General features: G+C 40.5%; 2 pseudogenes; both read right to left on the bottom strand.

Annotated features, from left to right (window-relative positions):
* Positions 1 to 1,229, bottom strand: part of LOC149188185 (uncharacterized) — a 179,708-nt pseudogene extending 178,479 nt beyond the window's left edge.
* A 57-nt stretch (positions 1,230 to 1,286) lies between these two features.
* On the bottom strand, positions 1,287 to 2,483 carry LOC149188184 (laccase-5 pseudogene; annotated as a pseudogene).
* Between the last annotated feature and the right edge of the window lie 13,077 nt (positions 2,484 to 15,560).

The following is a 15,560-nucleotide window of genomic DNA, read 5'->3' as shown; positions in this document are numbered from 1 at the left end:
GCTGGAAACAATCATGAATGGACTGCAAAACAACACATGATACATATGAAACAGAGAGAAAAACACATTTCCAAAACTCATACCGCAAGGATCTTATAAATCAGAGCTGCACCATTTAATTATTTCTCTGTCAAAACTGTACAGTGATAGTGCTGGGTTTTTTTTTCCCACACTTTTTCTCAGAACTCAGAACCCTTTACCCCATGACCTTCAATACAATAAATAGACTCACTATATCAAAAAATGAATCGACTCAGAATATGGGATGATTTAATCATTACTAACTGAAGATGAAAAGCCATCCATCGCTAAAAGGAGCAGAGTTACATTTTTACTCGGATCTGAAAAAGTGACATCTGTAGGTGTGAATCCCTTGAAATTGTAACTGAAGATGAAAGTAGGCCCCGTGGCTTATTTCTCTGCTACGGTTGTTTGTCATACGTTTTACATTTGGGCGTTTCTGTGCTTTGACCGTTATTTTACATTTGCCACATGAATAAAAGTTAATTTTTAATAATAAACATAGTTCCCGGCTCTGATTGTTCTTATGTCATCATATCCGCCACCAATTATCTTCATAGAATTAGCACGCCCCAGAAGGTTAATGTTTGAACTCGAGTGCATTCTCTAAGGATTTACCAGTTATTCTATCATCAAAGCGAATGCCCAAAGAATGCAACAAATTAGCTTTATCTACTGCATAATAGACCATCTCGTGCATGTCCAACATCCCCAGGCTTTTCTCATAAGAAAATAGCAGCTGGCATAATATTTTCATGGGAGATTAACCTAATCTAGAGACTAGAAGACATATTTAATGATCAATGCAATGGTATTTACAATGAAAAACATTCTCTGTGCCTTAGAAATTGACCCATACAATCTGTTCAACATAGGTCTACTGTGCACCATATCTATCACTTGTTTAAAAAACCTGGATGTAATAAGACCATTTCTGATGATTCCAAGAAGCAATTGCAATATCAGGAGGTATCACTGAACGAAGAAATTGCATCCATTTCCTGTTTCAGAATAAGAGCATCGAAGAAAATATCCAAGCTTTCACCCTGCACGATATCTTCTATCGAATGATAAGTTATCCCAACTCTATGATCAGTTACCCGGCCTTGGGGGTAATTATATGTCCGGATCCACTCTGACCTGTCTCCACTGCCAATTTTTTCAGAATGGAGCTTAGACCGGCTGGAATGGAGTCTCTGTCTTTCCATTTCATAAAGTTTCGCACATAGAACTTTCAGTGCTTTAGCTTTGTTCTTGTGTTGTGATCACTCATCTTGAATGGTTACGACAATGCCTGTTGGAATGTGAGTGACACGAAAAACACTGCTCGTTGTATTTATATGTTGACCTCCTGCTCCATTCTCCACAGGAAATGCCATTGTCAGACCTATAATCGAATGGCTGTCTAGATGGCAATGCATCAACCAAATTCCTGGATTGTTCGCTATGAATCTTATTGCTGCCCATCCGCCTGTAGGAACTGCAATGGTGTTTCGCATCTGAGGGTCAACGAGGTTGAAGTCAAGTAGATCAATTTCAGGATTATAATTACCGAATCCCTGCCCTATAACATAAAAATCGAACCCATGAATGTGGATCGGATGGCTCTCAATTGTAACAAGACCTGTAGCCTGAAGCACTACTTGCACAGTGCTATTGAATTTGAGAACCTTTACTCGAGTGCCCAACTGCGTTTCTAAGAGACTGGCTGGCAGATTTTGGGAAGTGTAATTGAATGGCAGTGGAGGATTATCTGGAAAATCTTTGGTGAAAACTCCACTGATGTTATGGAACAGAGCTTGCAGCATGGCAAAATTCTGTGGCAAAACGAATGAAAAATTGTTCATGCTTCCCACCAATCTTTGGCCATTGGGTCCTGCACAGGAATTGCTTGGGCAGCTATGGAGTCCTAATCCAATTGTAATGAGCATCTCCTCGTTGACTGTTTGAGGAACCGAGGCCTTCAGGCTCCTCAGCTTTGTGATAAATTTGAAAGCAGTTGGGGTATCGTTAAATGCAGGGAGAAGAGGCATGACAGGGAGGGAATTTGAATTGGAAGAAGTGGTATCTTCGTCATGGGACTTGTAATCCAGTGTTGCTGTCGTGGTGGAATTGTTGAATGGAATTCCTGGTGTGCTGTTGTAGACTCGAGCAGCCATGTAGTATTTTCCAGATGATTTTTTGGCCTTGAGGAGCACATCGGTGGTCTGACCAGGTGATATGAGGACTGTTTTGGTTTTGTAGGGTTTCGTGTAAGAGGCGTCCACGGCCACAACGGTCATCTTGTGTTTTGCAATGGTGAAGAATAGTTGGCGATTGAGGCCAGCGTTGACCATTCTCAGAAGATATGTCTTTCCACTCTCAACCGAAACTCTGAAGGTATCTTCTTTTGAGCATGAGAACAAGTCTCCCGGCTGGCTATTAATGGTGAAAGCGTCGGATTCATTTGCTGCTATTGCCATTCTGTTTGAATACCCAGAATGAAGGAACCTGTATGAGAAGAATCCTGATAGAAAAACATATCCTTTGGATGTCTTTCAACTTCATATTCGAACACTGGATAGATCATCCGAGTCCAATTCATATGTGGACCACTTTCTAAACTGAAGAATGTATGATAGCACTGTCGAAAAGATGATTTGAATTGAAAAATCACCAAACCGTGAGGAATGCAGGGTGAAAGGCTCAACACACTACGCGCACTCCCAGTGTGCCGCGCTGGTTTGGTGCGCCGCGTGCACACAAAAAATGCACTGACAAATGATGCCCAGTGCGCCGCGCGCTCTTTGTATGCGCCGCGCGTTGACTGTCAGCACAATTCCGGCGTCAAAACAAACAGATTCGTCCTTTAACCCTTAAATTAGATCTTTTTTGGTGAAAATGACCCTTCAATCAATGAAAATATCTTGATGACTTTGATTTTGGCAAATTCACTTTGTAAAGTTGTAGAGTCTTGGCACTTTTATATTTAATACACTCTGACATTTGTTTCCTCACTGATCTTCTGAGCTTGAATGATGAAATTATTCTTGTTCTTTGCAGGGCTGACTGATGTTGAATTCGGCAAAGGATCATGGCGAGGCTGCATGTGAACATCTTCAACTGAAAAAACTTTGAATAATTTCATATTTGAAAGCGAATTTAATGATTTCTTCTTCAAAACATAGTTTTGAAGAAGAATCTCTCTTGAGCATTATTTGATGATGAAATTTTGTACTGGAAACTGATTTGGAACCTCTCATGCAGACTCAGTCGACAAAACCCTGGACTCAAGAATTAAAATGACTCTTTTTGACCAAAATGGCATTTGATGACTGCAAATGATGAGAAATGAACCTTGGTGAATTTGACTCTGACAGAGGACTGACAAGACTGAGTCTAACAATTCCTTTGAAACCACTTACTCCTATAATGAATTCATTGATCAATTTGTTCATCCAGCAACCACCCTATTGATAAGGTTTTCGCCTCCCAGGATCAATGGATACATTAAAAATATCATTCAACTTTCCAAGAAGTACAAGGTGGGTGACTGGTATTTATAACAGAACTTTACAGAATTCAGAATATATGGGTGTGAGCTTGCTCCCTTCAAGTTACCAAAATATGTTCCAATGTGATTGTTTGCATTGGAATACTATAGGAAGATGTGTAATTTATATTTGATCCATTTTTCCAAAGCCAAAAAGAAAGCATAGCTCAGGATCAAACATCAAATAGGCCCTTTCATCTACAATAGTTAAGAAGTAGGGGATACAGCAGAAAGAATTCTAGAAAACTACCATAGATTACAAAAAAAAATTGGTTGGGCCCCATATGACCCTCATGGCTTTATTTGTGATAGAAGAATGAAGAATAGGTTGTCTCCCTATATGCATCATAGAATCCTAGAAATTGAACAGTTTGCCAACATGGATGAATGGAGAGAAGGGACCTTAGTAGCTACTGATAGTGAATAGGTCAACATAGAAAATGTAATGAGAGATCTTGAAAAGACTCTTGACTTAGGTTCTTTTGGGCAGGTACATTATGATAATTCTCAAAAATCAACATCAGGAATAAGTACCTCAGCATCTGGGACCTCTGAAAGGCATTCACAGCAAACCAATACACCAGCCACAAGGACCTCCAAGGATAAAGAAACAGAAACAAGCACACAAGCTACAGAATAGTCTATAATGTCAAAACAGCCTGAAACTCCCAAAGAGCAGGCCCACATACAAATTCCTCCAACTCAAGTCAATGTGGTAGAACCAGCCATCCTGCAGACACTTCTGAATGAGGAGAGGACTAAAAAGAGAGACAAGGAAGTAGCTACCCCTACCAGTGGACCCTTTGAACAGCGTGATGCTAAGAGGCATAGGATAAATCCTCTTTCAGAAGAATAATTCTATGAATAGAATACTAATAGCCGAAGAAGATAAGGGGTTGATAGTCATGAAACTTTGCCGGAAGGAGGGACACCTTCCAGCTCACAAAGACATGAATTGGAGAGACAACAGAGTGAAAAAGTATCATCGTTTAGGCCTCGAGGATAATAAAATCCAGACATTAAAAAAAGTTCAAAGAAATCCAAGCCAAAAATGAGCCATTAAGGATCCAAGTTTATAATCAGTATTTAAAAATGGCTCCCACAAACTAGAATAGATTGATGTCAGCTTATGACATCAAACAAGGGAAAATGATAATAAGTTTTTTCAAGCCCAAGGTACAACAACCTTAATCAGCTGCAGATTACGTCAAAACTAATTTTGAGGTCATGGCAAAAGACATCCATCCGCTGGACCAGATTGAGTTGCACAAATAGACGGGGGAAATGGTCTAATCTACACTAACAAGTAGGGCCATGATGGCCCAAAGGCTGGAAAATTCTCTGCATAATACAACTGCCCAACTACAGCTGGAAAAAACCTCTTCACAAGCTAAAGACAATAGGATTAAATCAGTAGAAGAATTGATCATTGGGTTGGGCCACAATCCTAAAGACGTGAAGGCTACAAAAGCCTTAATTAAAAAGAAAAATGAAGACATATCTGCCTTAAGACAACAGCTAATGTTGCCTCCTTCACGGCACCCACAAATAGCTGAGATTATGCAACAAAGGACTGAAGAAGAGCTGATGGATTTAGTCCTGAAGCTTAATGAGCAGTTGAAGGAGACTGAACAAGAATTAGAGAAATCATTGAAGGACAAGTAGGGAGAGTCGACCTCTCAACCTTCCACTGTGACTCTAGTAGCTCCCACTGCAGTCCCTTCAACCCTTGGAACAACTCTAGCACCTAATGTTCCAGTGATCATAGCAGAGGTAGTAACAACAACAACAACAACAGGTATAGCACAAGTAGGAATTTCGAGTCTTAGCCCAGATGAATTAATAAAATAAATGGAGGAATTGAAGCTTCAAGTTACAAAGTTGCAAAAGGTAAAAGAGAAATTTGCTACCTTGGAGCAAAAGCATGATCTTTCAAAAATCAATTTTGTAGAGAAAGTGAGGGAAAAAAAAGGATTAGAACAAAAGGTGAAAACATTAGAAAAGGACCTCACATTTGATAGACCCTTGGCAAAGATTAGAAAAATCCTTTAGGCCAACATCACTCAATCAATAAATGATGTTTGGCCATCTATCTAAATTATTTTTGAGCAGATGGAGTTGATAAAACTAGCCCTTGAAGAAGTCAAAAGAACAAAGGAAGAATTAGGAAGGATGCCTGAAGAGGCTACTAGACTGATTAATTTTTTGAATACTAAGAACAAAAACCAGCTTGAAGAACTAGGCATTAGAGACAGAAAAGGAACTATTTTTGAAATTAAGAAATTTTTGACTAAAATGTCCTCGCTGCAGAATTTCGAAAGGAGATGCCTAAATACGCAAGAAGAAATAGATGAATTTATGAAGAAGTTTGGTGTATTGCAGAGTAAAGGACTTCCCAGTCCTTTAGTTATCAATGACAAGCTGATGACATAGTTAGACTACCTTAACAAGCTAGATAAATATACAGACAACTAAGCCAGCTCATCTTCCAGTACAGCTAAAGCAATACCTACAGGCAAAGTTCTTTTTGATAATCTTGAGAACCTATTCTATGTGGAGCACGGCATAAAACCCATGTTCCATGTTTAGCTTGATTTTTTCAGATACACTGAGGCTAATGAAATCCTAAGAAAACTTCAAAGGACCAGAATACCACAGGAAAATCGGTGGGCAGAAATGATAGAAATTTTGTGATTTACCTTTGGTAAAAAGGTAAATTTTCATTTTTTACCAAAGTCAACGATGGTAACTAAATACAAGCAAAGATTAAATAGGTTAAAGAGTATCAGGGCAGGTAAAGAGTATTAGTCCGGCACCGAATTACAAAGAAGACAGCAACATGCCCAATCATAGGGCCCGCCTCCAGCACATTCACAAGAATAGGAACAACAAGACATCATTTTTGCCTTTTCTTCTATCTATGATACCATCTGTCTCTATTTTTCTTATAACTTATTGATAGTCATCCTAGAATATATCTCAATTTGTTATGAGATATTTTTTGTAAGTTTTTTATATAAATACTTCCTCATTTCGAGTATTGAGGGTGGATTCTTAGACATTGCTGTAAAACTGATTACTTTGGAATAAACTGTTGTTGGACAAATTTTGTATGTGTTGTGGGGAAAAATGCCTATGCAGGACGATCCTATCCACCTAAGGTGTGACAGTGCCTTAGCAACAAACAAAGACAGCTATTCTAGTATTCTTCCTTTATGAAATGAGAATGAAGAGAGATAGATGGACTAACCGGTGTCTTCCGTTTGTCCCTCGATCCGGTTTCTCTTCTCTTTGGGAGTTCCCAGCTACTTGCCTTCTCGCTCGCCCAGCTTCAACAGGTTCCTGCAAGATCACAAGAAGGGAATACTACACAAAGACATAGATTCATATTCATAACTAGTTCAGGATTAGAAATAAACCAAATACACTAATGCAATCATACATCAAAGACACATCAGCATATAGGAGAAACCAAGATAGCTTTATTGATGAATAACAAGGTTCAGGAGGAGATACAACCAAGAGAGTTCCAATCCAGCATCTCCTTCCCAGCAAATGAAATTCCTATCTTCACCTCCCTTCAAAGCATTAAGCACCCAATGATTCCAATCTCAAACCAACAACAATTCTTTGCAATAACAAAATTCCAGCCTCTAGATCTCATGGAGGAGAGATCTATATATAAGTGTTTGGAGTGAGGATGAGTCAGCTTGTGATCTGACTAGTGTCCTCTCTCTCTGTCGGTTCTTACTTCCACTTGGAGACTAAGAGCCTCTTACTCATCACTTAGTCGAACTCATCAAGGCAAGTGTCATGGAGGAAGATTCTGGAAGCTTCCACAGTCTTGACACCTTTCACAAGAGACCCTGACATTTGTCACTTCCCGCTCAGCGCACCCTGGTAGTGCTTCTACCTGCGTTGCAATGCAACTAGCCAGTGTAACCTCTGCATTTCAACGCAGGCAGCTAGTGGAGCTTCTGAATTGATCCTGAATTGACTTGTTTTTGAGCAGTTTCTGGTGGAGAACTTCTGTGAATTGTTGTGGTTTGTTGGCCTTGTTCCTCTAGGGGTAGGAACAACATGTTTAGGGACTTTGGATCCCTTGGATTATGGACATTTCATGCTTATAATTGTAAGGCACAAAAATTTCTATAACAGTTGCCCCCTAAAGTATGAGGCCGTTTATCGGGTGAAATGCTTTATTAGGAGGATCCGAAGTTCATTCAATGCTGGGAGGAGACCTGTAATACAATACAATACAATACATTATTTTCATACTTTTTTCATGATCTAGCTGAGGCAGGCATTCCCATGCTCAGCTTTATAAATTCATTTTCATGTACATATAACAGACAATCGTCTAATGATAGACTGATGATTTTGATGAAATCATCATCCTTTTGGTAGGATGATTATCTGTGCTGTAAAGCTGTACATTTCCATGTCTTTATTTTCTGAATATATATCGCAGCCTGGATGTATGAAACTAGATCCGGGGTCTTCAATCTCATCCGATCTTCACTCTAAGTACAAGTCGATCCATGTGAGAATTGCTCTGAAGTCGAACATGGAAAGACATCGCTTGATTACCAGTCAATGATGTAAACTGTTAACAAGCGCGAGAGGAATCACCAATAATGATGATGACCCTCAAGGTACTACAGTACAATTCACGTGGTGTGAATAGAGGACTTGGCGTCGAACACCACGCAAAATCTTTCGGTCGAAGGTCATTGATGTATACCTGTCGCCGGAAGTGAGAAACTTGCCATTAAGGCATGCAAGCTTCAAAGTACTGAAGGGGGTGTTCCTAGATCAACTTCTTGGATAATGAGCTGATGTCGACAAGAAGCGATCCGTCAAAGGAGGGCCTTAATGAATCCCACATCAATGACACGGAACGGAGCTAATGATTTTGATGGAGGTGAAAACGATCTGATGACATATGATTCAGGGTGGAGGTCATGAAAGAGTATAATGTATGGTAGTGGATGGGACACAGGTGACTTCTCTGAACGACTTCTCTTGAACATATGGCGACACTGATGCGATGGATCGGTAGCATTACCCCAAATATGGATGGTATGGTGAGACCATGGTGATGTGACCGGTGAATGAAACAACTCAACCCGACTGTGGTACGAAGGAAAAGTGTCATGTTCAAGAGAAACTTGCTACCATCAAAGTTTTCTTGAGTTTCTCCCAATTTTTCCCCAGTCACTGCTGACCAGTACCTCTTTATTTTTGTCAAGCTTGAGGAGGATAACATATGCTTGTTCTATAACTTGCCCTTTGGGCAAGCCCATTGCTATGTTTTAACGAGCCTAGCGATAGGGAAACTCGTTCTCGTCTAAAGACAAGTTTGTCGCTATTTAATGCATTTAACGCGTCTAACGACAAGGATAACTCGGTCCTTTTCATTTTTAGAGAGTCTAAAAAGGTACATAAAGTTAACTCCAAAGGTTCTTTTTCGTCATCTAATCCCTTAAGTCCGAAAAAGTATAAAACAATACAGAAGGGATGGATTTTCGATAGTTTTAACGGGCCGAATAAAACAAGCGCTCGATCTTTTTGTGCAATAATCCCTCAGGTCCAAAAAGATTAAAATCTAGAGGAGGGATAGCTCTTCCGGTCGCTTTAACGAGCTGGAAGGCCAAAACTCGGCAATCTTCTCATATTTTACGAGTCAGATGAAAAGAGCTTAAAGAAGACTCGTCTTTTGAGGAATGAGTGATAAAAAGGGGTAGCAGATGATTCCAGGGAAGGATTGGAATTTCCAAATCACGGCAGTGTCACAAGGATGGCTAGTGAAATCACTCTTCGCAACTGTTCCTCAAAATGGGTAAACAATCATATGGAGGTGAATGATCGGCCAATGAAAAAGTGGAAGTGGTGGGCAAACACGACCAAGGCTTTAATGGCTGATTTTCGCTACATTCACAGTGGTTATTTACTGGAATAGTTCATTTTTTAACGAGCTTAAACGCGGGTGGAAAAATTTGCTCGATCTTATGTTTATTTTTTAACGAGCATGAACTATGCGCTAAAACTGCTCGGATCTTGCGTTTATTTTTTAACGAGCATGAACTGTGTGCTAAAACTGCTCGATTATCCAGTCATAAGATAAGAATGTCTCATTAAAGATGCTATTTTTTCTGGAGCTTAGATCTTACAAAGCTTTGCTCGAATCCTTTCGTTATGCAAGTTCGGAAACGACTAATCCTACGAGTTTAAAGGGTTAGACCTACAGGTTTAAAGGGAGGACCTAAAAATTTAAAAAATAAATAGCCGCCCTTGCTTGCACTCCAAAAGGTTTGCATGCCCCCAGGTATAAAACAGAGTTTCAAGGTTACCTCTACTTCTCTTCCGCCAAAACAAATGTTTTACCGAGAGAGGCTTACCTCTTTCAGGTCACCCAAAGATTGTTCCGTTAATCTTTCAAACAAAACACTTCTTCGGTGATGTCTACCGAGATAAACAAAGGTGAATGACGCAATACCCGCCAACTCACATGACTTTGACAAAAGAATCCTATTCTAGAATAACCCCTCTTCCTAGACGGACGGGGTACAGACTAGTCATATTCTCCTGCGGAAACCTACCTTATACCCAAAGTTTTCCTGCCGAAGTAGACCAGGACGCATGCCCCCTGGGTTCCAGTCATATCCTCCCGAATTACTCGCACTCATTAGGAGGACAGACCGTGGGTTGAGACATTTCTTGAGTGAAGAGACCATTTAGGGATGGTATATGACTATTTGTGATGCGTGATCCGGGGAATGAAAGTTGGTCCACGAGCTTGACCATTCTTCCTTCATGCGGAAAACACATTACTCTAAAGAGTGATGAGACGATGGCTCCCATGCAATATATATAGTCTTGTCCAAGGAGTAGGTTATAATCCAAGGGTCCTTGAACGACCATCACGTTCATTTGAACGGTCTTCCCTTTCAATGTTATGGGCACATTAGGGAGGATCCCTAAAGGTCGACTGGTTCCTTTATCGAAGCCTGTCAGATTTCTCATTTCAGGTAAAAGCGCTGGCGAACCAAGCGCTTTCCAAGCAATAGAGGAAAGGATACTCAGAGATGCCCCCTCATCAATGATAGTGCCAGCCATTACCATTATGTATATTTGAACGATAATTCTGAATGGTATGCTTGCTGGCAACCGGGGTCTGCCTAGTTGGTTCCAGTCGAAGGACACAAATAGGTTTCTTGGTGGTGGGACCGAATATACGGCCGGGTATGACCCTGACGAAGTTCCTTCCTGCGATAAAGGAATGGGCACATTGCCCCCTTGTTCGTCGGAGTCTGTGTTGATGAAGAGAATTTGGACAGTGTCGTCTTTATTCTCTTCTGTGATGGTATCATTCGAGGATAGAGCCTCTGAAGGCAAAACCGGGTCAGCTGCCGCCTCAACCTTTTGACTTTCGTCAGGTATGGATTCAGGCGGTTCATCCTCAATGATAGATGCTTCGGCTGACCACTTGAGCGGGTCAGCCGGATTCTCAACTGGTGAAGGACTTGGCAGGAGTTTTTGATATCCAGGAGGAAGTTGTGCTCGTAAAATCGGGCGATCTTCCAAAACTCTCTTAGCCTCATCTAAGAAGGGACAACGGTGGATGGCATGGTTGCCTTCACACAGTTTGCAGGGAAATCTAGATTTCCCTCTCTGTCCTATGGCTTCACTTTCACTAGTTGATGGTGTGCTGTCAACATGGCTATCAGAGGTTGACGCAACCGAATTGTGCAAGTGGGGAGACCAATCCCTTAGTATCCGAGGGATGCAAGGACAATCTCTGTGAAAGTGGTCTCCCTTGCATATGACACATGGCGATTTAGGCTTGGTCAGTGCAGTGTGTGGATTTTCATTAGACGCCATTCGCTTGCCCCCAGTCACTTTTGGCTCCTTCTGCTTCTTCTCCTTCTTCTCTTTAGGAGCTTGGCTTTTGGCTTTGCCAGCTCCATCATGCGAAGAGGAAGGAGGAGAGGAAGAGTTATAGGAAGTAGAAGGCTGGTGGGCAGCTCTGGACTGGTCTAACTGCTGATTCGATTGTTCAGGAGTAGTGGTGTTTTGAACAACATTAGTTGAGAAGAGCCAGACAGGCAAGCCTATTGTCAGTCCTGGAAGCGACAATGTGGCCATATGGGGCGCTCCAACATCTCCCCAAGAGGAGAAGGGACTAGGATTTCCACCAAGGGGAATTCCTTGGTTGGAGGGCTCCATTTTCTCAACTGAAAGATCAACGCGGGAATAAGGGTGATTGATTATTCCGTTAAAATAAATTTTAATGACGCTTTAGACACAACTTGCTTTTTCAGTTTTAAAGAGTCGAGAAAAAGCAAAAGATGACTCTAGTCGCCTTCGATGTTTTAACGAGCCTGAAGTGACAAATGCTCGGATGGAATTTTTCCGTTATAGAGTCTGAAAAAGGCCAAAAGGAACTGCTCTGGAGATCTAGGTAGAGGGTGTGCCAAACCAATCACAAAACTGCAGAATACGTTTTACGGTACGACAGTCAATCTTCCCGAATGCTGTGTTCGGTGCATTGCGATCAGTAGGGCGGTCGACACGGCTTCCTAAGGATAAAGGTTTTAAGCCTATAGGGGTCTCCCAATATATACGTGACGGTACGTGGGAGCACAATCTGTACTGGCACTTTTGGTCCCTTAGGAGGAATCACCCACCATCAGCGAGGCCAACAGATACCAGGTTTTACGACGCCGGAACACGTCTCTAGCCTAGACCTCTATGTTGTGCGTTATGTTACAAACCGTTATTAAGTTCATTCAGTTTATTTTATGTTGATATTTCTTAGAAGTTTGCCTTTTGAGGTTCACCACGAGATGTATAGACAACTTCCTAAATGCAATCTAAAAGATGATAAGCAAATTTTATCTCTTTTTCAACAATGAAAATCCTAGCTACAAAGGGAAAAGAAAGACACCATCTTTTCTCAAAGAGCAATCAGCACACTCTAAATGCACTTTTCCTAAATCAAACATGCAAACTATCAAGATGCAAATGCACAATGCAAGTGTTTGTTTTCCGCTTTCTTAATATTGATGCCTAAAAAGAAAGCTTTTTGTACAACTTTGAATTTGCTTTTAAATGATAAATACAAACAAGTTTACTTTTTTGAAATCAGAAAGGGTAGAAGAGATTACAACACTTAACGATTTTTTGAAATGAACACTTGTTTTGACACTTAAAAGAGACAAACTCAAACCAAAAGAAAAAATGAATGTATAACCAACTGTAAACAACCAATGAACTCTCTCCTAAGATCACAATCAACAGATCTGAATCAAGGGCTACAAGATGATTATCTCACTCTTGCAAAAGGAAACTGTAAATGATGCCACAAACACATAAAAACACTCACAGTATTTTGTACAAAAGGAGGCAGAATTTAAGCAGAGAAAAGGGGTTATCAGACAGGTACCTATGCTGGTTACAGGCTGCAAAAATCAGAGATCAAAACAAGGCAAAACAGAGCAGAGAACCCCAGCTGCACAAGGAAAAACTGGATCAGCGCACCTGTATAACAGGGAAACTAAATTTCAACGCAGGTAGCCTTCACGGGAACTACGTTGAAATGCAGAGTCTCTTCACAGAGCCTGCGCTGAAGGAGAAACGAGAGTTTTCTCCGGGTTCTGGGTCACAGTTTGCTGATTAATCTACGGTTTCAGGCCAAATAAAAGCAACAAGCAAGGTACAATCAAAGGGATGCTTTGAGGGAGGACTAAGATCTATCACAAAGGATCATCAAATCATTTGTGAGTCCATCATTCAGATCATAGACAAATCCAGTGATTGGATCAAAGCAGCAGCTGTCTACTTTGCATCTGAGAATAGCAGATGCAGTTCGATTGTTGATGTTGAGTCTATGAAACAAAAAATGATAGAAACAAAAATAAAATGACTAAACAGATCTCCCCAGTGGAGTCACCAATTTGTTGTGGGGAAAAATTCCTATGCAGGACGATTCTATCCACCTAAGGTGTGACAGTGCCTTAGCAACAAACAAAGACAGCTATTCTAGTATTCTTCCCTTATGAAATGAGAGTGAAGAGAGATAGATGGACTAATCGGTGTCTTCCATTTGTCCCTCGATCCGGTTTCTCTTCTCTTTGGGAGTTCCCAGCTACTTGCCTTCTCGCTCGCCCAGCTTCAACAGATTCCTGCAAGATCACAAGAAGGGAATACTACACAAAGACATAGATTCATATTCATAACTAGTTCAGGATTAGAAATAAACCAAATACACTAATGCAATCATACATCAAAGACACATCAGCATATAGGAGAAACCAAGATAGCTTTATTGATGAATAACAAGGTTCAGGAGGAGATACAACCAAGATAGTTCCAATCCAGCATCTCCTTCCCAACAAATGAAATTCCTATCTTCACCTCCCTTCAAAGCATTAAGCACCCAATGATTCCAATCTCAAACCAACAGCAATTCTTTGCAATAACAAAATTCCAGCCTCTAGATCTCATGGAGGAGAGATCTATATATAGATGTTTGGAGTGAGGATGAGTCAGCTTGTGATCTGACTAGTGTCCTCTCTCTCTGTCAGTTCTTACTTACACTTGGAGACTAAGAGCCTCTTACTCATCACTTAGTCGAACTCATCAAGGCAAGTGTCATGGAGGAAGATTATGGAAGCCTCCATAGTCTTGACACCTTTCACAAGAGACCCTGACATTTGTCACTTCCCGCTCAGCGCACCCTGGTAGTGCTTCTACCTGCGTTGCAATGCAACTAGTCAGTGTAACCTCTGCATTTCAACGCAGGCAGCTAGTGGAGCTTCTGAATTGATCCTGAATTGACTTGTTTTTGAGCAGTTTCTGGTGGAGAACTTCTGTGAATTGCTGTGGTTTGTTTGCCTTGTTCCTCTAGGGGTAGGAACAACATGTTTAGGGACTTTGGATCCCTTGGATTATGGACATTTCATGCTTATAACTGTAAGGCACAAAAATGTCTATAACAGTATGGCTGGCTAGATGAGTAATTAATGCAAAAGACTTTTTACAAGATTCATGTGTCAAACACCAGATCAATAAGTATTCTATATCTCATCTGTTAACATTTTCTAGTTTATTATATCCACTGTGTTTGATATTTGAATATTAAAATGAAAAAGAATAATTCAGAAAGTGCTTAAGTGCAATTTGTCTTCAATCATTTATATTCTAAATGTTTTCTTCTAAACTAGCATAAGCAGTGAATTCTTAATTGCTCTTGTTTCCTAGTTTACTCATTTTGATCACTTAGTAAAGCATTCTTAATTTCTCTTTATTGGTAGTCATGCAAGTTCCCTCCTCTTAGAACATGATGAAGGATTCTTAATTGCCCTTCACCTCTTTTAAGTCCATTCCATCTTTTCAAGTCTCTATTTGCTCCCTATTTAGCTATCTTGCCCTGTGAAGCCATCCTTTGTTGAGAAACAAAATCCAGTTGAGCCATCTTCTTTGACTCCATTAGCCCAATGGCCTAAACTATTCAGTCCTACCCCTCTGCTATTGAATTTCACCACCAAATACAATCAGAACCCCTAAGCTTCCATAACTAGCCTAATATCTTCTAAAACAAAGCTAAACCTTAGAGAGAGAGTCCTCTTTGGATACAAATTGGCTAGATTTTGTACCTAAAAGTTGGTTTGTGGTTACCTCGGACCTCTTTCCCTCTTCTTACAACTTTTGTGAAAATCTGAGTGATAACATAGTGGCGACTCTGCTGGGGAAAGAATAGTTTGTTTGTTACTGGTGTTTACTTTATAAACTACAGATGAAGCCTGAAGTTAGCCAGGTAGCCTTTGAACTGCTCTTTCTTTGCAATTGCATATTAGATGAATGCTGCTTCAGTCTATCTCTGGTCTAGTTTATGGACTGAACATCTGGTTTCCAAACATTTGACCAGTTCCTCTTGTCAAATAAGTCTTTAAGAAAGTTCAAATCCCATATCTAAAACCTCTTAAAGAAACCATAGAAGTTG

Source organism: Pinus tabuliformis, chromosome 3_1 (genome assembly GCF_031772625.1).
Source record: "Pinus tabuliformis cultivar Carrire ecotype Pingquan chromosome 3_1, CPIR1, whole genome shotgun sequence".
Classification (NCBI taxonomy): Eukaryota; Viridiplantae; Streptophyta; class Pinopsida; order Pinales; family Pinaceae; genus Pinus; species Pinus tabuliformis.
This window is presented reverse-complemented; position numbering and strand designations above follow the sequence as displayed.